Below are 18,164 nucleotides of genomic sequence, written 5' to 3' on the forward strand. Positions count from 1 at the left end.
CCGTCTACAGTTTCTCTTCAGACAGTGCACTGTAGTGTCCCTGAGGTAAAACTAGAATCATTCGCCGCTATAGGAGAGGAAGAATTATCTAAACTTATCAAATCATCAAAATCAACGACATGTATGTTAGACCCAATGCCGACTAAACTACTGAAAGAAATGCTTCCAGAGGTCGTAGGTCCACTTCTTGATATAATTAATTCATCTTTAACACTAGGACACGTGCCAAAAACCTTTAAGCAGGCTATTATCAAACCTCTTATTAAAAAACCTCAACTAGATCCGAGAGATTTAGTAAATTACAGGCCAATCTCGAATCTACTTTTTCTGTCAAAGATACTAGAAAAGGCAGTTTCAACACAACTGTGTTCCTTTTTAGAAAGAAATGGAATCTGTGAGGATTTCCAGTCAGGATTTAGACCATACCATAGTACTGAGACTGCTCTCGTTAGAGTTACAAACGATCTACTCCTATCATCCGATCGTGGCTGTATTTCTCTATTAGTGTTATTAGATCTCAGTGCTGCTTTTGACACTATCGATCATAACATTCTTTTAAAAAGACTTGAAAACTATATTGGCATTGGTGGAATTGCTTTGGCATGGTTCAAATCATACTTATCTGACCGTTATCAGTCTGTGGTAGTTAATGAAGAGATGTCGTATCGATCACAGGTTAAATATGGGGTACCACAAGGCTCAGTATTAGGACCGTTGCTTTTCACTCTGTACATGCTGCCCTTAGGAGAGATAATTAGGAAGCATGGTGTTAGTTTTCACTGCTACGCTGACGATACTCAGCTCTATATTTCCTCGCGCCCTGACGAAACCTACAAATTCACAAAACTAACAGAATGCATAGCTGCCATTAAAAACTGGATGACAAGAAATTTCTTATTATTAAATTCAGAAAAAACTGATTTCCTAATCTTTGGACCAAAAACTTCCTCACGAAAAAACCTTGAATACTCTCTAACACTTGACGGGTGCTCCATTAAACCTTCGTCCTCAGTTAGGAACCTGGGTGTGCTCTTTGATACCAATCTTTCATTTGAAAGTCATGTTTCTAGTATCTGTAAAACCGCCTTCTTCCATCTAAAAAATATATCTAAATTACGACATATGCTCTCAATGACAAATGCGGAACAGTTGATTCATGCATTCATGACCATATTAGCCCAGTTCTGTCAACATTGCATTGGCTCCCTATTAAACATCGTATAGATTTTAAAATCTTGCTACTTACTTATAAAGCTCTAAATGGTTTAGCTCCCCAGTATCTAAGTGAGCTCTTGGTGCATTATAGTCCTTCACGTTTATTGCGATCTCAGAATTTAGGCCAGTTGATAATACCCAGAATATCAAAATCAACTGAAGGCGGCAGATCATTTTCCTATTTAGCACCTAAACTCTGGAACAATCTTCCTAGCATTGTTCGGGAAGCAGACACACTCTGTCAGTTTAAATCTAGACTAAAAACACATCTCTTTGCTCTTGCATACACATAACACATTATCAATACATTAACATTTTTCAAATCCGTTAAAGGATTGTTACGCTGCAATAATTAGGTCGGCCGGAACCGAGAACATTTCCTATAACACTAGATATACCTGTACATCAGAACAAGAATGGCATCTACGCTAATATCTGTCTCTCTGCTTATCCTGAGGTTTGCCGGGTGCTGGATCCAGGCCGTATCCAGGTCAGATGGAGAACCTGCGTCTGGACCTGACTACAACGTAGCCCAGGATCCCCGTATCCGCTTACATATATTTATATATAATCGATTTTTAAACTCTATAATAAAAATGTACAATTCAGATTTTGATCTCCATATACATTTACATATATATATCTTCCAAGGGGTTTTTTCCCTCCTAGGACTTTTTTCCCAGTGCTAGCACGCTGGGTTTTTCTCCTAGGGGGTTTTTTCCACCCCTGGAAGTCAGCCGACATTGGCTTAATGTAGCACCATCTTGTATATGTTACATATTACCACGCTTGTTTGTACAGTTTTAACCACTTCCCTTTTTTTTTTCTGTGCTTCTAATATGTAAAGCTGCTTTGAAACAATTACCAATTGTAAAAGCGCTATATAAATAAATTTGACTTGACTTGACTTGAAGTGAGTTTGGAGTAAAAACATGTTATTAAATGTTGTCTTTTGTTGGACAAGATGTTAATAAATGCTTCTCATGTCAGGAAAGATGTTTGACACGTGTTGCTTTTTCAAATGTACATTATAAGCGACTCAAACTCACAGTGCTTTCAAATGGATAAGCATTTGGAGCCATACTTCATTGACAAGCTGAGCATAAAAGAAATAATATTCGCAGCCTTTGCGATTTCATAATCGCACTAAGAAGAGCTGCGAGCCAAGTGTGAAGATAAGAGCAAGAGGTGTGCTGGCAGCCTAGTAAAGGTCCTGCTCTCAGAACATGCTCAAGATGTAAATAGACCATCAGTGGTGTTCTGTCTTGTAAAAGCACAAAGTGTTCTAGTCAAAGCACTTTAGCCACTCACACGATATAGACAGTGCCTGTCTCAGCATCTAGAGTCCAATGGCCCAGGTCCTCCACACTTCAAGGCCCACCTCCACGACTGAGGTGAAACCCTTGAGCAAGGCACTGTACCCCCAACTGCTCCCCGGGCACCGCAACAATGGCTGCCCACTGTTCTGGGTGTGTGTTCACGGTGTGTTTGTGCACTCGGATGGGTTAAATGCAGAGCACAAATTCCGAGTATGGGTCACCATACTTGGCCACATGTCACTTCACATTTCACACTTACATTACATAAAAAGCCCCCCATAAAGAATGCAATAGAAAGGTTTTGTGCGATGGAAAGGTTCTATAGATGTTAAAGGTTTTTCATAGAACCATCAATGCCAATAAAGAGTGTATTCCAAGTTGCTTGAAGTATAAAAAATGTAGCTCATTATTCACTGAAACTCTTAACTTCAAAAGACTTATTATTAATGTTATTTAAAGTATCAAAATGCTTGGAGCAACATGAGGGTCATTAAATGATGACAGAAATTTCATTTTTGGGTTAACTATCCCTTTAAGTAGGCATTATAGAGCTCTGAACCATTTCTAGGTCTTGAAAGGTAAAACCGTGGGAGAGTCGCATGTCAGGACTGATGAAGAGGGTTGAGGAAGTTCAGCTGTCAGGATTCAGTCTCTATGTACAACCCCTGAGGGCTTTCAAAGGCACACGTCTCACCTCTCTGCAAGACAAATTATTCACAGCTTCTGGGCCTGTTTGACTTTAGAGGACACTTGCAGTCATAACTCCACATGACAGAAGCTCTTGCTGACTGCGTCAAGGACACAGTCAATAATGAGAATAAACTGATCAGATATATTTTTGCCTACTGAATGATAGTTTTACATTATAAGGTTTTGTAAAAGCTTGTACAAAAGTAGACTAGTACAAGCTTTTACAAAAATACAAAATCTAGTACATCTAGTACAACTTCAATTACAGTCATAGACCATATATATAGGCTAATGTCAAAGCTGCATTAAACTGATCAAAAGTGACAGTAAAGCAGAGGTGTAAAGAGTACCTGAAAACCATACTTGAGTAAAAGTACAGATAACTTACAGCGAAAACAACTTCATATTAAGAGTATCTGATTTTAACAGTACTTGAGAATTTTACACAGAACGTAGGCTCAAAAATGCACAAGTCCTCAACACGCCAGTGAAAAATAAGAAACAGTTGATTTGTGAGGAGAGCAATCACTTCTAAAATCAAAATAAAACTGAACCTCAAAATTGCAATAAATCAAGGTCAACACAACCTCTTAAACACTTAAGTCTCAGTTAAGCTCAAGTGCACAAAGGTGAAAAAAGTAGCCAATTTCGGCTTCATCACTGGCTGCAATATATACAAAACATCTGCGATTCACAGCTACCTGTTAATGCACTCACTTTCACGTTAAGTAGCTTGTTGACAAGTTTGGGTAAGGGCAAAACTCACAAGTTATTACATGTGATATGTACTTTCAATGCCCCGTAGATGGCGGTATCACTTTTGTAACAGAAAAACTGCTGCAGAAAAAGTTAGGTTCCATGCAAAATGCATTACTCATTACAAATGTATGGGTGTAATATAGGCCTACTTATTCAAAAATGTAGTCAAATGAGAGTAAAAGTTGCTGATGTCTTTGATACTCAGTATAACAAAAAAGTAACCAAAAAGATACTCAAATACTTTAACACTGCAGTGAAGACATTTATAATGTGTAACGGAAGGAAGTCCACTGGAGGCGAGTGTAGGTAGAACCCAAGTGCAGTTTAATATAAATCCAACATGAACAGGAACAAAAACAAAGACGTGACTTGACATGGCTTGACTTGGCTTGAAAACAGATCCTGACACTCACCATTAGCGGGTTACATACAAACAAAGCTAGACCAGGTAACAATGAAACATGAGGGCTATAAATACAAAGAGACTAATGACAAACAACACCTGTGAACAATCAAGACAAATAATCAATGACAGGACAGAACTGAAACCACATGACTAAAGCAACCAATGAGAACATGACACATGAGACAGGGGAAGCACATGACATGATCACATGAGGGCAAAGGGAAGTCACATGACACAAAACATGGCAAAACAAGGAAAAACAAACAAAAGAAACAAAGCATAACCATAACAAACCAAGAAACGTGAAGATGAAACACCAAAACAAGACATGACAGAACCCCCCCCCGGTGGGCCAGGCCCGTGCAGGGGAACATAACATAAACCTGGGCATGGTAGAGGTGGGCCTGGGCCGTGGGGCATGGGAGGGCCTGGGCCTTGGGGTGTGGGGTCCCGGTGCACTGGAGGACCTGGGCCATGGTTCAATGGTGTACCAAGCTCTGCAGCCGCAGGAGCCGACGAGGCTCTGGTGTGGCCTGGCGAGGCTCTGGCGTGGTATGGCATGGTATGGCATGGCATGGCGCTGGTGTGGTGGCCATCTCTGGGTGAGACACTGGCGCGGCGGCCTTGAGTGAGAAGCGACCGGCGGGCCTGAGGGCGAAGTGGCCAGCTCGAGACGAGACACTGGCGTGGCAGGCATGGCGGGAGCAAGCACTGGCATGGCATAAATAACTCCAGACATGAACATAGGGGCATGGAGACAGTCTGATGTGGAAGGTACTGTGGGATTGTGGGGCTCCTCATCCACAAATCCCACAGTAAATGAGGATCCACTTAAAAGCAGGGCATGGTCAATGTATTGGACCAGGGAAAAATAATTTTTACCCCCAGGCAAGCGAGAACGCAAAGGTTCATTGAGTCCATGGCAGAAAATGTCTTTAAGAGCTATGTCATTAAAGTCCACACGATGGCACACATTACAAATATCCTGGACATAGTCCTCAACAGAACGTTTACCTTGACTAAGGCTCAGGAGGTAAACTGCTGGGTTCATGGCGGTCTAGCATTCTGTAACAGAAGGAAGTCCACTGGAGGTGAGTGTAGGTAGAACCCAAGTGCAGTTTAATATAAATCCTGAAGGCTTGGGCTTGGGCTTGGGCTTGGGCTTGGGCTTGGGCTTGGGCTTGGGCTTGGGCTTGGGCTTGGGCTTGGGCTCCTGACACTCACCATTAGCGGGTTACATACAAATAAAGCTAGACCAGGTAACAATTAAACATGACGGCTATATATATAAAGAGACTAATGACAAACAAGGAACACCTGTGAACAATCAAGACAAAGAACCAATAAAAGGACAGAACTGAAACCACATGACTAAAGCAACCAATAGGTGTGTTCAACATCGACTGCGGCTGGATGTAACCAATCGGCGTGAGTAGCCGCATACAGGCGGGGAGGAAAACGAAAACGGAGACGTGAAGTCGGACACTTTCTGCTTCCCGTAGTGATGCTCGTGCTGCGTTTGCATACTTTTTATCACAGTTAAATAAATATTTGACTAATACACCGATGTTTCAGAGACATTTTCATTCAATACTTTATGTACTGCTTACAGCATCTGTTTGTACAAGAATAAAGTTCAATATAAGCATATACTATATAAAAACTAATGTAGTGGGGTCTAAGTTTTTTATCAGTTTTATTTTGATAAACATGACAATATAACATTGCAACTACATGAAAATAGCTTTAACTCTTATAAAAATACAGATTTGTGAGCATTAGTGAAACTAAAGGCGTGACAATAAACACAAAACACATGTGATCATTGTCATGTGGTGAATCCGGCCAATCATGAAACAGCTGTGTCATCATCAGCGCTCATGCAGCTCCTCTTGAGAAACTGTGCTGGCTGAGGTGGCTGATCTCGAATCGCTCTCGGGGTACTTTGAAGCCATACGTCACAGTCACATAGCATCGGCGCTGTCTCAAGTCGGACAAAATTTCTTACCGGCATGCACTGCTTCAAGTCAGCCGCCGATCGGTCTGTGCAGCGCTGCATCAAGTCAAACAAGCCTATTGAGAACATGACACATGAGACAGTTGAAGCACATGACATGATCACATGAGGGCAAAGGGAAATCACATGGCAAAACAAGGAAAACAAACAAAGCAAAGAAACAAAGCATAACTATGACATAAACCAAGAAACGTGAACATGAAACACCAAAACAAGACTTGACATAATGTTAAAAAAGTAAAAAAATAAAAAATAAATGCTGTTGTTTTGAACTTACTCTTCAGCAAAGAATCCTATCACGGTTTCCACAAAAATAAACTGCCTGGCCAAAAAAAAAAAGAAAAAGAAAAGAAAAAAAAGTCACTGTTTGGATTTAAATAGGCAAATGCTTAATTATGACTGGATAATTATTGCAGTGATTATTATGTTTCTAGTATGTTATTTTCTTGGCAATAGTTCTTCTTACCCTAATTGATGGAGTGTGTAGCTTTTCATTTCTTAAACAACCTACAAGACACGTCATGAATGACAAAGTTAAGATTCCACCTCTTGATGGGAATAAATGTTGTGATATTATTTCCATCAAGAGGTGCAACATTTTTTGGTCAAGATCTTGTATTGACAATGCAAGAGTCAAGCACTCTGTAAAGCCTACTCCAGCACATCCCAAAGACTTTCAATGAATTTAAGGCCTGGACTCAGAGGTGCCAATTCATGTGTGAAAATGATTCTTCATGCTCTCTCCCAATTATTCTTTCACAGTTTGAGACTGATGAATCTTGAAACTTGTCATCCTGGAATACGGCCATGATGTGTCTTCCTACATGGTTGTTTAAGAAATGAAAGGCTACACTCCATCAATTAGAGTTAGAAGAACTGTTGCCAAACATATAACATAGTAGAAACATAATAATCACGGCATAATGATCCAGTCATAAATTTGAAACTCAAGACACTTTTGTGTGTCTATTACAGCTGAAAACAATTGCAATACAATCATATTACGTTACATTATTATGAAATAATGGCCAAAAAGTTCATAAGCTGCCTTGAAAAAAGACAGCAAACTGAATCTAATCAGGAGCAGAGAGAAAAGTGGACAGCACAGATGCACAACAACATGAGGACAAGAAGATCAGGTTCTTTAATAGTATTGAACAACACAATAAAAAAACAACTTCATCCGTAACAATGGTGAGGAGAAGACTCTGAGATACTGGTCTATTAGGCAGAGTTTTAAGTAAAAACTTCATCTGACACTAGTAAATAAGAAAAAAAATGGCCAAAATGATTAAAAAGAACTGAATGGATGAAGCTAATGCAGTTGTGAGAACAGAGATGAAGCAAGTCGAAGTAAAAAATAAATAATAATAAAAAAGTTAGAAAAACAGAAATGTACAATGATTTAAGCTATTTTCCCGAACAATTATTTGAATACAAACAGGTAAGCTCACTCATACTGGTGTATGGACAGCAGAGGGCGCTCTTTCGTGAAAACCAGATGGACCACGATGACAGAGATGCTTTGGTTGTGATGAGCAGGGTGCTGAATCAGTTCAGGGAGATTGTTAACAAAGATGCTGTGTTAGTGTATATTGAATCTGGTCCTGTCATCTTATAATTGCTATATTGATTGTGTGTAGGAGGTATATGTGGTGTCTGGCTCAGATTTCTTAGTGTTGTACTGCAGCTTAAGATGAACTGCTGCTGAATGGGGGTGAAATTTAGCTGACCTTACGTTTATGCTGCAGATGCTACAGTCAGGTCTATTCAGCAACATTCACCACTAACTACATCGTCATAAGTCTTACCAGCAAATGCTGTGTCTCTCCAAAGCATTTGCCTACAGCATAGTCAATCATCAGTATAAAAATAGTGTGTAACAATCATTTAATGAGGGTGCAAAACACTGTTAGACTTTCAGAATGCAGTCACTGCAGACATTTGACCTAATTTTGAACCATGTTACAAGATTTCCTGGTAGGTTTTATTTGAATGTCTGATGCATTGCGGTCTTTATTTGATCTGGAGTGCTTTCAACATGCAAAAACAAAAACATTATGATGCAAAACATGACCTTAATGAGACATTAGGCTGACACAGTTCTGGTTATTGAAACATTATGTTTGGTGTTTTAATGTGTGCTGCACAAATATTCTGTTATTAAAGAGCAAGTATGACTCTAACAAGACCACAAGGGTTTTTTTTAATTATCTCATAACTGAATCACCAGTTATCTCTGGTTAGCTCTTAAAAACAAAATTAAAAGAAATCGAAGCAGAACAAAGCAGAGAAAAGCCACAGCAAAGCAAAGCAAAGCAAAGCAAAACAAAACAAAACAAAAAATGCTTTTGTGTACATCATTCTGATTTCTCATAACAGATTTCTAAAACAAAACAAGCAAAGCAAAAAAAAAGTTTATACTGATTAATCAAAAGCAAAACAAAAACTTTTGTTCACAGCATTCTGATTGATCAAAAACAAAAAACACATTTGTTTACATCATTCTGATTCCGCATAACAGATTTCTCAAAAACAAAACAAAAACTTTTGTTCACTGCTTTCTGATTTATCAACAACAAAACAGAGCCATTATGAAGATGAGTACAAGTACATTGCAAAACCACACAGCTGCACAATTATAACATGAATTTCATCATGATTCAACCAGAAGCCCCCCTTTAAAGAGGGTCTGCAACAAGGAAATGATAACTGTTTCCTACCTAATCCTATTTCCATAAACAGACCTGCGACTGGTATTCTGGTAAGACCACATCAGGGATCATTAATACAGCGCAGTATGCAAACGTCATGTTAAAAATGTTTATTCTCAATGTTCTATTCTTCTGCTTATATTAAACATGCAAATAAATCTGGATATCTCCATGACTATGGACTATGGACTATTTAACACCTATTTGCCACCTGTTGGAGTTTGGGTTCCTTGCCGCTGTCGCCTCTGGCTTGCTTAGTTGGGGACACTTGACATTTGACTTGACATTTATTCAACAGTGCTTTGATCTGCCTGCATTGACACTATTCTTTAAGAGCTGCTGTGCAGCCAAAATTATATACCAGTTATCAATGTAAAGCTGCTTTGACACAATCTGCATTGTAAAAAGCGCTATATAAATAAAGGTGACTTGACTTGATTATTCACACTGCACATGCTAATTATAATAATATAAAATGTACTTGTGGAATTTCTCAAATGTTTCTTAAACTAACACTTCATAAAATGTGTTTTAATGTTAAGAGTCCTATAAAATACTTATTTTCCTCAATGTTGACCTACTGCTGGTAAATCAATTAGACTAGTCTATTGCCTATTTTGTTCAGGGTCACAAAGTTTCTTTGCTTTATCTTTGATTTTGCAACATGTATTTCCGGATAACAGTTGTTCTGGGAAGACGCTTGCTTACAAAGAGTGGAACTATGAATTCTTATGCCAAATCCATCTTTCTGGTATTTGGATTTATTGTTTTTCCCGGCATTCACAAAGATAATATAGAATGAAAAACTGTATAAAAGCCAGAGTAGTGGTTAATAAGTGGGTGTGTGAGGTCAATATACGTGACCCCAGCTGGAAGGATCAACATTAGGAATGGTTTCCCACTCATAGCTCTCTCCACAGAAATATAACACCAACATCAGCAACGATTACTCATGTCCAGGAGCAAAAGCAAACATGGCTGAACCTCCGCAGAGAGGCTGTTGCTTTAATTCACTTTGGCAGGTTAGTGTCTGGGCCACCATTAATCCAATAGTACTCACTTTCCAGGTGACTATCACTGCCTTGTCAGCCCATTTGGATCTTCATAATCTGTAAACCTCTTAATCTAATTGTGTAGCAGCATCATGACATAACCCACACTGCATTGTGCACAGAGAGAGCACTCCAGATAAGGATTTGAACTCAAGGTAAATATAAGAATGTGTTTTTCTCATGATCTTCAACACATAAATTAACGTTCCCATAAATTACATTCCAATAAATAAGTAATAAAATGATTCAGTGTAAATTGGATCTAATTTACTATTATTTTTAAACATATTTTCTGTCTTTTATTTTTTTGGTAATTTTGTTTTTTGTGTATATTTGTAATTTTTATTACTTTAAAAAAAAACATGTCTACTTATATATATATATATATATATATATATATATATATATATATATATATATATATATATATATATATATAGTTAACAATAACAAAAACCCTGCTTGAATGCAGTCACAACTACAACCTGTATAAAAATTGAATAAGATATACTCATGATGTCGTAATGATATCATGCTGTAGATAGAAAGACTTCAAATGATGTCACTTCGTTAATGTGACAATTACAAATGTTACATTTATTTTAACATGAAAAAGCCTATGGTAACAGTGATGTGCACAAAATATGGGATACAGCAAAATATTAGAAATTTTTTAACTCAAATTCAAAAAAAAAAAAATCTGTAATGAATGAAATATCAAGACCTTTTTAATAGATGGATAAATGGAACCTTCCTCTGAGTCTACACTCTCGTGACGTAATGCCGCTTTGACTGTCGGCTATAAAAGTATGCTGCAAAACTCGCTTCACTGCGGGTTCGGCAAAAGTGCACTTCACACCTAAACCTAAAACGGAAACCTAAACAAATGACAAATGGGACACCTGTGTCCGAAATTGCATACTCGTCTCGAGTAGGTACTTATTTTTAACAAGTAATTCACAACTGCTAAAAAAGTATATAGTATGAATGTGTGTAGTATGAGGCCCCGTTTACACTAGTGCATTTTCATTTTAAAACGCATACGTTTTGCTACAGTTACACCTATCGTTTACACTCACCCAGCGTTTTTGAACCTCGAAAACTGAGACTTTCGATAATGGCTTTGTTGTAATTTTTAGCAGCTATTGTGCATTTTTTTTTTTTAATACTGCAGCTGTCTACATGCACAAGAGGCAACTGTTTACACTTGTACATGCATGCCCAGTTTGCACGAATGGTCATGTGACATGCGTTTTTACTGTAGACAGAGATTGTTTCTGAAACACTGTGGAAATGCCAGTATAGATGAGGATCGTTTTCATTTTAATACGCCGTTTTAAAACGAAAATGCACTAGTGTTAATTGGGCCTGAATGTAATCTGAACACACTACATTTGCCATGTTGTCATGATCATGTGACCTACCAGCTTCAGTTGCGCTTCACTGCCATTCACAAATCCTTTCCCGTGGCCTTATGGGATAGTAAAGTGTCATTCGAATGTAAACTTAAGAATCTCACTGGAAAGGTAATTTGGGTACTTTTTGCGTACTGTGAACTCGTACATACTTTGGTCACATACTGTTTTTTTGCCTACTATCAAAGTCCATTTAAGTCATTTCACTCGGCGGCCATCTTTGAAACGCCTCTCGGGCATTCAAGTGTAGCTAGCTCCTATCTTTGAATGGGAAACATCAAATTCTCTAAAGCTATTTGCCAAGCTTTCGATTAAATTTCATATTTGAAATCACCAATGAAATCTGACAACAACTGTCTCATAAATTGTTTCTAAACGCTCGAATCATGACAAAAAACAGTATTTTTCAGGCTGGATCAAGCTAATGCGCATGCGCAATCCTAAATGCGAGTCTCTTCTGCCTCATTTCGGAGGCGCGCGTCTGACTGTTTCTATAGAAACCGGAGCTTCTAACGCCGCTGCAGTGACGCGATGACTTTACCAATCGGCGATTGACTCTTTCCCTGTGTCTCAATCAGCTCCCTAGTTCAGCAGGGCACTGACCAGGGAGTCGGCCATTTTAAGGGCTGTCTCAATCACAGAATCCTTTCAGAGCACTGAAACGTTCGCTCCCTGAAAAGTCCCACAATGCACCGTGAAAACCAGGGAGCATCGATGCTTACTATGCTCCCTTAACGGAAGTTCTGAAGCGCGAAACTTGGATCACGTGAGCCAACTCACTACACATAACGATACGCGATAGATGTTTTTAAAAATACAAACCGTTATTTTATTATATTTCAGCATAAACATACATCGCTAGCAGGTAATGAACATAATCTAGCTAACATTTATAATTTATTCACGGCTGAAATGTTGCACTTACATGTAACAAGCAAATAATTAATCATAACGTACTTTAAATAACATTACAAGTAATATCAGAAAAATCAGCACTGTTGTTCATAAATACCAGTAGTGATGTTGTACAATGAGGACGTTGTCACGTCGCCGGAAATGGAGTCATAAGTGTCCCAACCAGCATCTTTTACTTACCAGTGCCCGAATTCGTGTACATAATATACTGATTCACGAGCTCGGGAGCTATATAACTGATTGAGACACACCCTTATTTAGAAGGCGGGACTTATTCCGCCATATTGCGCGTTACACTTTCTCCCATTCAAAACAATTCGAGTGATGCGTCTTGTGTTATTCTATAGTCTTTGCTTCTATATAGTAGGGAAGTATGCAGTCTGGTGGACTTAAAAGACAAACCGCAAGTACATGAGTGTGCTATTTGGGACAGGGCCGAGTGTGAGACAGGCCAAACCGTTAGTATCTTTTTTTTTTTTTCTATTGGCGAAAAACAAAAGTAAATAATAAGGTAAACAAGAGTACTGGAATTGTGTGTGTCTGGTCAGGATGTATGGGCTGATGTTAATGAGAAGTAAGTTCATTAAGAATCCCAATAACCGCTTTTGATTATGCTCTGTAACTCGTGCCAGGGGACTAGAGTTTTACCCAGTCTCAACGCCGATAGCGCGTTTCCATGGTTACACACCTGCCCCAATAGAGACCAGTGGATCAGGTGTGTAACCATGGAGACGCGCTCGCTGTGAGGAGGCTGGATCAGAAGCGCGCCGCTCGCTCGTCAGTTGCTCTGTCGCGCTCTTCTGTGGATGCAAGACCCGTCCAGACACTGGCACGCGAACATAAAACAAACCCAAACAATGACATTATCTGCAACGACACGACAGAAACACACCATTATCTGACTGACTGAAACTGACTGAAACGATCCCGTGCCTCTCTCTGCTCGCTGTTTGCCGGTAAGTGTTTTGATACATTCGCGAGCGCAGATGTCATGCATTGAATTATTCTTATTAGGGTAAAGCTGCATTGTAAAAGCAACGAGTGCGTCATTGTCAGCTATTATGCATGAATCGTTTATGTTTTGTTTAAATGCATTTGTTCGAACCAAACTGAATTTGAGAAGCAGAGATATTCTGTGCATTACATGAATATTGCAAAACCTCTCTTGCTGCATTTATTTTTACTCCTGCCTTTACGGTCTATTATTTACATTATGCCTTTGCTGCATGTATTTTTTATTTTTAGTTACTATTTAGCACTATCTTTTTAGTTTGAATTAGATCTCCTATTTAAGTTTTATGAGATTTTATGGATGCATTTGCCTCCACTGCATGCTTTAAAATAATAATTTATAGAAGAAAAATCGCATACTACATTCAAAATATGATAATATATGTCCAATATCAGTTAATAAGGAACAATTTGTGTTAAATGGTGCATTGAAAACCTTGCAATAACCTTTTATTCTTCATTCTGCCAGTAAAATATATTAATTTGTTTAATAAAATAGACAATTCAGTGTTTATATATAGATGTTTATGGACAACAGGATCCTTGAGAGTTTTTTATGGAGGTACTGGAATTGTGACATGCTCTAAATAAATATTTACAACATTGAATCAGTACAAATATTAGCTTCCTTTTATGAAAGATCAACAGAATTCCAGCATTGACATTTTACAGCAGGAATGTTCCTCAGTGGCCGATCATCCACAGCTTATGGATGTGATTGATTTACGGCCAGGTTTGTTGATTGTTCAGTGCGTAAAACTCATTATAGACAGCGAATCAGTTCAAGCTGTTGTTTAAGCTGTCTGTATCTATATGTATATCACTGGAGCAGTGATCCCTGTGAGATACGTTTGAGTCAATACTGTTAAATCCATAAAGTGTCTGAAGGCGGTAAGGGTACGAAAAGGGCGATTACACCTTTCACTGATTTAAGTACATCATCCATTTGAGAGAGAGAGCTATGGGAGGGCAGTAAAAGTATCCGATTTATAGGTCTGTTCACAGCTGCCACACTGTTAGGTGCCTACTTGCTGATGTTAGGTCAAAGGCGATGTTGAGTTTAATGGGATGGCTCTATCAAGAAATGTGAGGCATTTCCCAGTAAATGGGCTTAATAGTGGTTACATGGTGCTCTAATATATCAAAACACTGAGAAGTGCCATTCAAATACTATGGTAAAGGCAGGTATGAACCAGGAGGGTAAAGAATTTAGGAATCATTATGGGTATTTTTAGTGAAGTCAGAGATGTTTTTGTAGTTCTAATCCATATTTCAAGTACCAGCACGTTTTGTATGTTTTGTTATGTGCAGGACGTGAAAATAACTCAAATAAATAATGCATCATGTACAACAGCTAGCGAAAAGCATTTAGTGTTGAAGGAACTCATGGCTTTTTCTGAACCTCTAGGATGAAACTGAGTGAAAACTAAACCATTTGTTTTCGTTCGGTGCTCCTGGGCCCAGATTTTATGCTTCTTATACCAGGTTATACTTATTTGTGTACTGGGCTCGGATACAAGCAGGCTCCTGATGGTATAAATCTGCGATTTATAGTTTTTGTTGAGCTTGGTTCAAAGATGTGCTGATTAGATTCTGTGGTACTTTTTGAGGCTGTACTTCTGTGGCGTTTAGCAACAATCCTGTTAAGTGTCTTTCTGTTCTTGTCAATGAGCCGTGATGTTCAAATTCTGCTCATCTCTGCGAGTGCACTTGTCCATGTTTGGCAAATGTTTTTGAGACATTTAATTAGTGCGTTGCTCTTGTGACTAATGCATCTTCAGTTTGGACATAAACTATTAATTACTATTAGTAGAGATAACTGAATGGAGATTATATAATGGCTTTTCATCTTTTATAAATGACATACACTATTAAAAGTAAAGGTTAGTTAATGGCCTTGATGGTTCCACGAAGAACCATTAACATCAATGGAACCTTTTGATTTCACAAATAGTTCTTTATAGTTAAAAAAGTTTCTTGATTATAAACATATGAAAAAAGTGGTTCATTTAAGAACTGTTCACTGAAAGGATCTTTTGGGGAACCAAAAATGCTTTTCACAGCAATGCCATTTAAAAGAACCATTTTGTGTTCGCAAAAGAACCTTTCAGTGAACAGTTCTTAAAAGAACAATTCTTTTTTTCTTAGTCTGAAGAACATTTTAATAGTCTGAAGAATCCTTTTCCACTATAAAGAACCTTTTGTTCAATAGAAAGGTTCCATTGATGATAAAGGTTCTTCCGTGATGCTGTATGATGAGTGTAGAAGGCTTTGGTGCAAATTGAATACAAATCATGTCTTTGTTTTCTTACTGTAAAAGGTAAACATGCCCCCACATTTCTCTAATAATTGCAGCATCATAATGCTAGGATTAAACTCACAACCAAAGGGCACATTAAATATGCATCTACTCTGCGGTCGACTGCAACCGTTATGCTAAGCACTGCCACACTTTTTTTTTTTTGTCCGCATCTCTCTCTACCCCCTTATCGTTTCCTCACTCATGCATTTTTGGGGTGAATTCAGAGGGATTTAATAATCAGTGACGTACAAAGTCTTATATAAAGCGTAGAGAGCGAGAAGACAGTGCAAAAGTGAGAGTGTGAGAGATAGACAAGTGTAAATCAGTGTAAATCAGCTGTGTGCTTACATGTTCTTCGACGAGAGAATTCACTTCATCACACACTGGAAAACAGGCAAAAAGAGAAAATGAGATGAAGAAGAGGATGAGAGAGAGGAAAGTGAATAAATTATTATGGTTTTCATTTACCATTATTAAATGTATTCATTAATTTTCATGTACTAATTGTTTTTTATTGGCAATGTGTGAACAGCTTGTAATGAAACAACTTCCTAGGTTGCCTATGCAAGCCTGTGACTTTTATGTGAAGGACTCAGGATGTTTTTGCCAGGAAAATCAAGTGGATGTGACGTTTACGTGCGCCCCGAAAGCCTTTCTTCCATTCAGTGACATGTGAAATAAATGCTTATACAATATTCAGGATAATGCCGAAAGAGCCATTCTGTACTGTAATGTCAATGTCATGCAAAGAAAAGGGTTTAATTCAAACTATAGTCTCACATAGCCAGAGCTATACAGTCTATAGTTCCAAATATACTTCAAACTATCATAAAGTGTAATTGTCACACCCTGACTTGATGTGATAATCCAAACAGATGGGCTTGACGCAGAAGAATGATGAACTCACATTTAATAAACTTCAGGAATCATCAGAGACAAACACCAGCATGAAACGGTAACACAAAACAATTAACAGAAGGTAACTGAGAGTTTAAATACACTAGATGACAGTGGGCTAATGAGAAACAGGTGAAGGTGATTTGTTGTCATGTAGATTATCAAGGGTAGCTATGGAAACAGACTAGATGGCAATAGAAACAAGGGCTGTTTCTCTATTCCAAGAACGCAAAGAACGGACTTGCGTTCTAGTGGAGACCGGTCTTGCCAAGCTACCTTGAAAGAAAGAACTCAGAAGTACGCAAGGACAAAGAGCGCATCTTTGTATTAATTGAGATGTGCTACGATATTGTTGCTCAACTGACCATCCCAGCATATTATAAGTAGCGGCCAGTGCACAATAAATATAACATCAAAAACAAATGTCATAACCTATTAAAACATTTATTTCATATTATTATAGACAGTATTTTAATAGTATTTTATATTGTTTTACCGTGTGTACTTGTGAAAATGATGTTTAATGTTACTTATGCTTTGTCAATGTTAAGATTCTTAAAATAAGGCAAAACAAAAGAACAAATGTTTACTTTCATGAGCCGTCACGTATTTGCGATTGAGAAGTGAGAAAGAACAGTTTAAAGTCCCCCTGTGGTGAAAGTCAAGTTTTTTATGGTTGTTCATATGTCTGTCTGATGTTTTGAGCATGTTTTAATACAAACCATGTGGAAATTCATAAGTCAACACCAATGCTGAGTATTTTCTCCTTTAAACTGCATTGAAATTGTATTTTCTCAAACTCGCAGATTGAAATCTCTGGTGTCTGTGACGTCACAAACTACCTTGTGACCAATCACGTCAACATGCCGGCGGGCTTTAGCATATCATTAACTGACGACACAGAGTCTCAAAAGAAGGTTCTCCCATTATATTTTTTGTTGATATGAAAAATCGGTTAGATTTAGCAATATGGCAGGTGTATGCTGCATATTACGATGTTATGATGAACTATATGCCTTTCTCCACTGATGTTCTGAGTTGTTCAAAGCGTTTTTAAGGACACTGATTGTTAGAAGGCAGCTGTCTGACTGGTGAATGTGAATATGGTTTGTGTAACAATAGCAACACATTATTAGCTGTTTGATAACCTAGTCACGCAAAACGCTATTCATATTAATTACCGTTATGTTTCTGACATTGTAAAAAGCGATACCATTGTGCAGCATTTACCTCAGTAAGTTGACAGAGTGGATCTCGTCTGAGCTCTTGCGAGTGAGTGGAGGCGGGGCAAGCTATTATATTCATAGATCCATGTATATTAAATAAGACGGGTGTAGAGTTACATTCAAGCTATTTTAAGGCATTTTCACAGGAAAACAAAAACGTTTAAATATGTAATTTGGTGATCAAAATGAGTTTTAAGGGATAAAATTGGCTACAGTGGGACTTTAA

At 38.2% G+C, this 18,164-nt stretch overlaps 1 protein-coding gene across 1 annotated transcript in view; it reads left to right on the forward strand.

Moving 5' to 3' along the window:
• Positions 1-13,316: 13,316 nt before the first annotated feature.
• Positions 13,317-18,164, forward strand: part of rims3 (regulating synaptic membrane exocytosis 3) — an 81,435-nt gene continuing 76,587 nt past the window's right edge. Inside the window, exon 1 of the mRNA XM_067361476.1 lies at positions 13,317-13,458. The gene's annotated coding sequence lies outside the window, so the exon portion shown is untranslated. The remainder of the gene's footprint in view (positions 13,459-18,164) is intronic.

This window comes from Chanodichthys erythropterus, chromosome 15 (genome assembly GCF_024489055.1).
Source record: "Chanodichthys erythropterus isolate Z2021 chromosome 15, ASM2448905v1, whole genome shotgun sequence".
NCBI lineage: Eukaryota > Metazoa > Chordata > Actinopteri > Cypriniformes > Xenocyprididae > Chanodichthys > Chanodichthys erythropterus.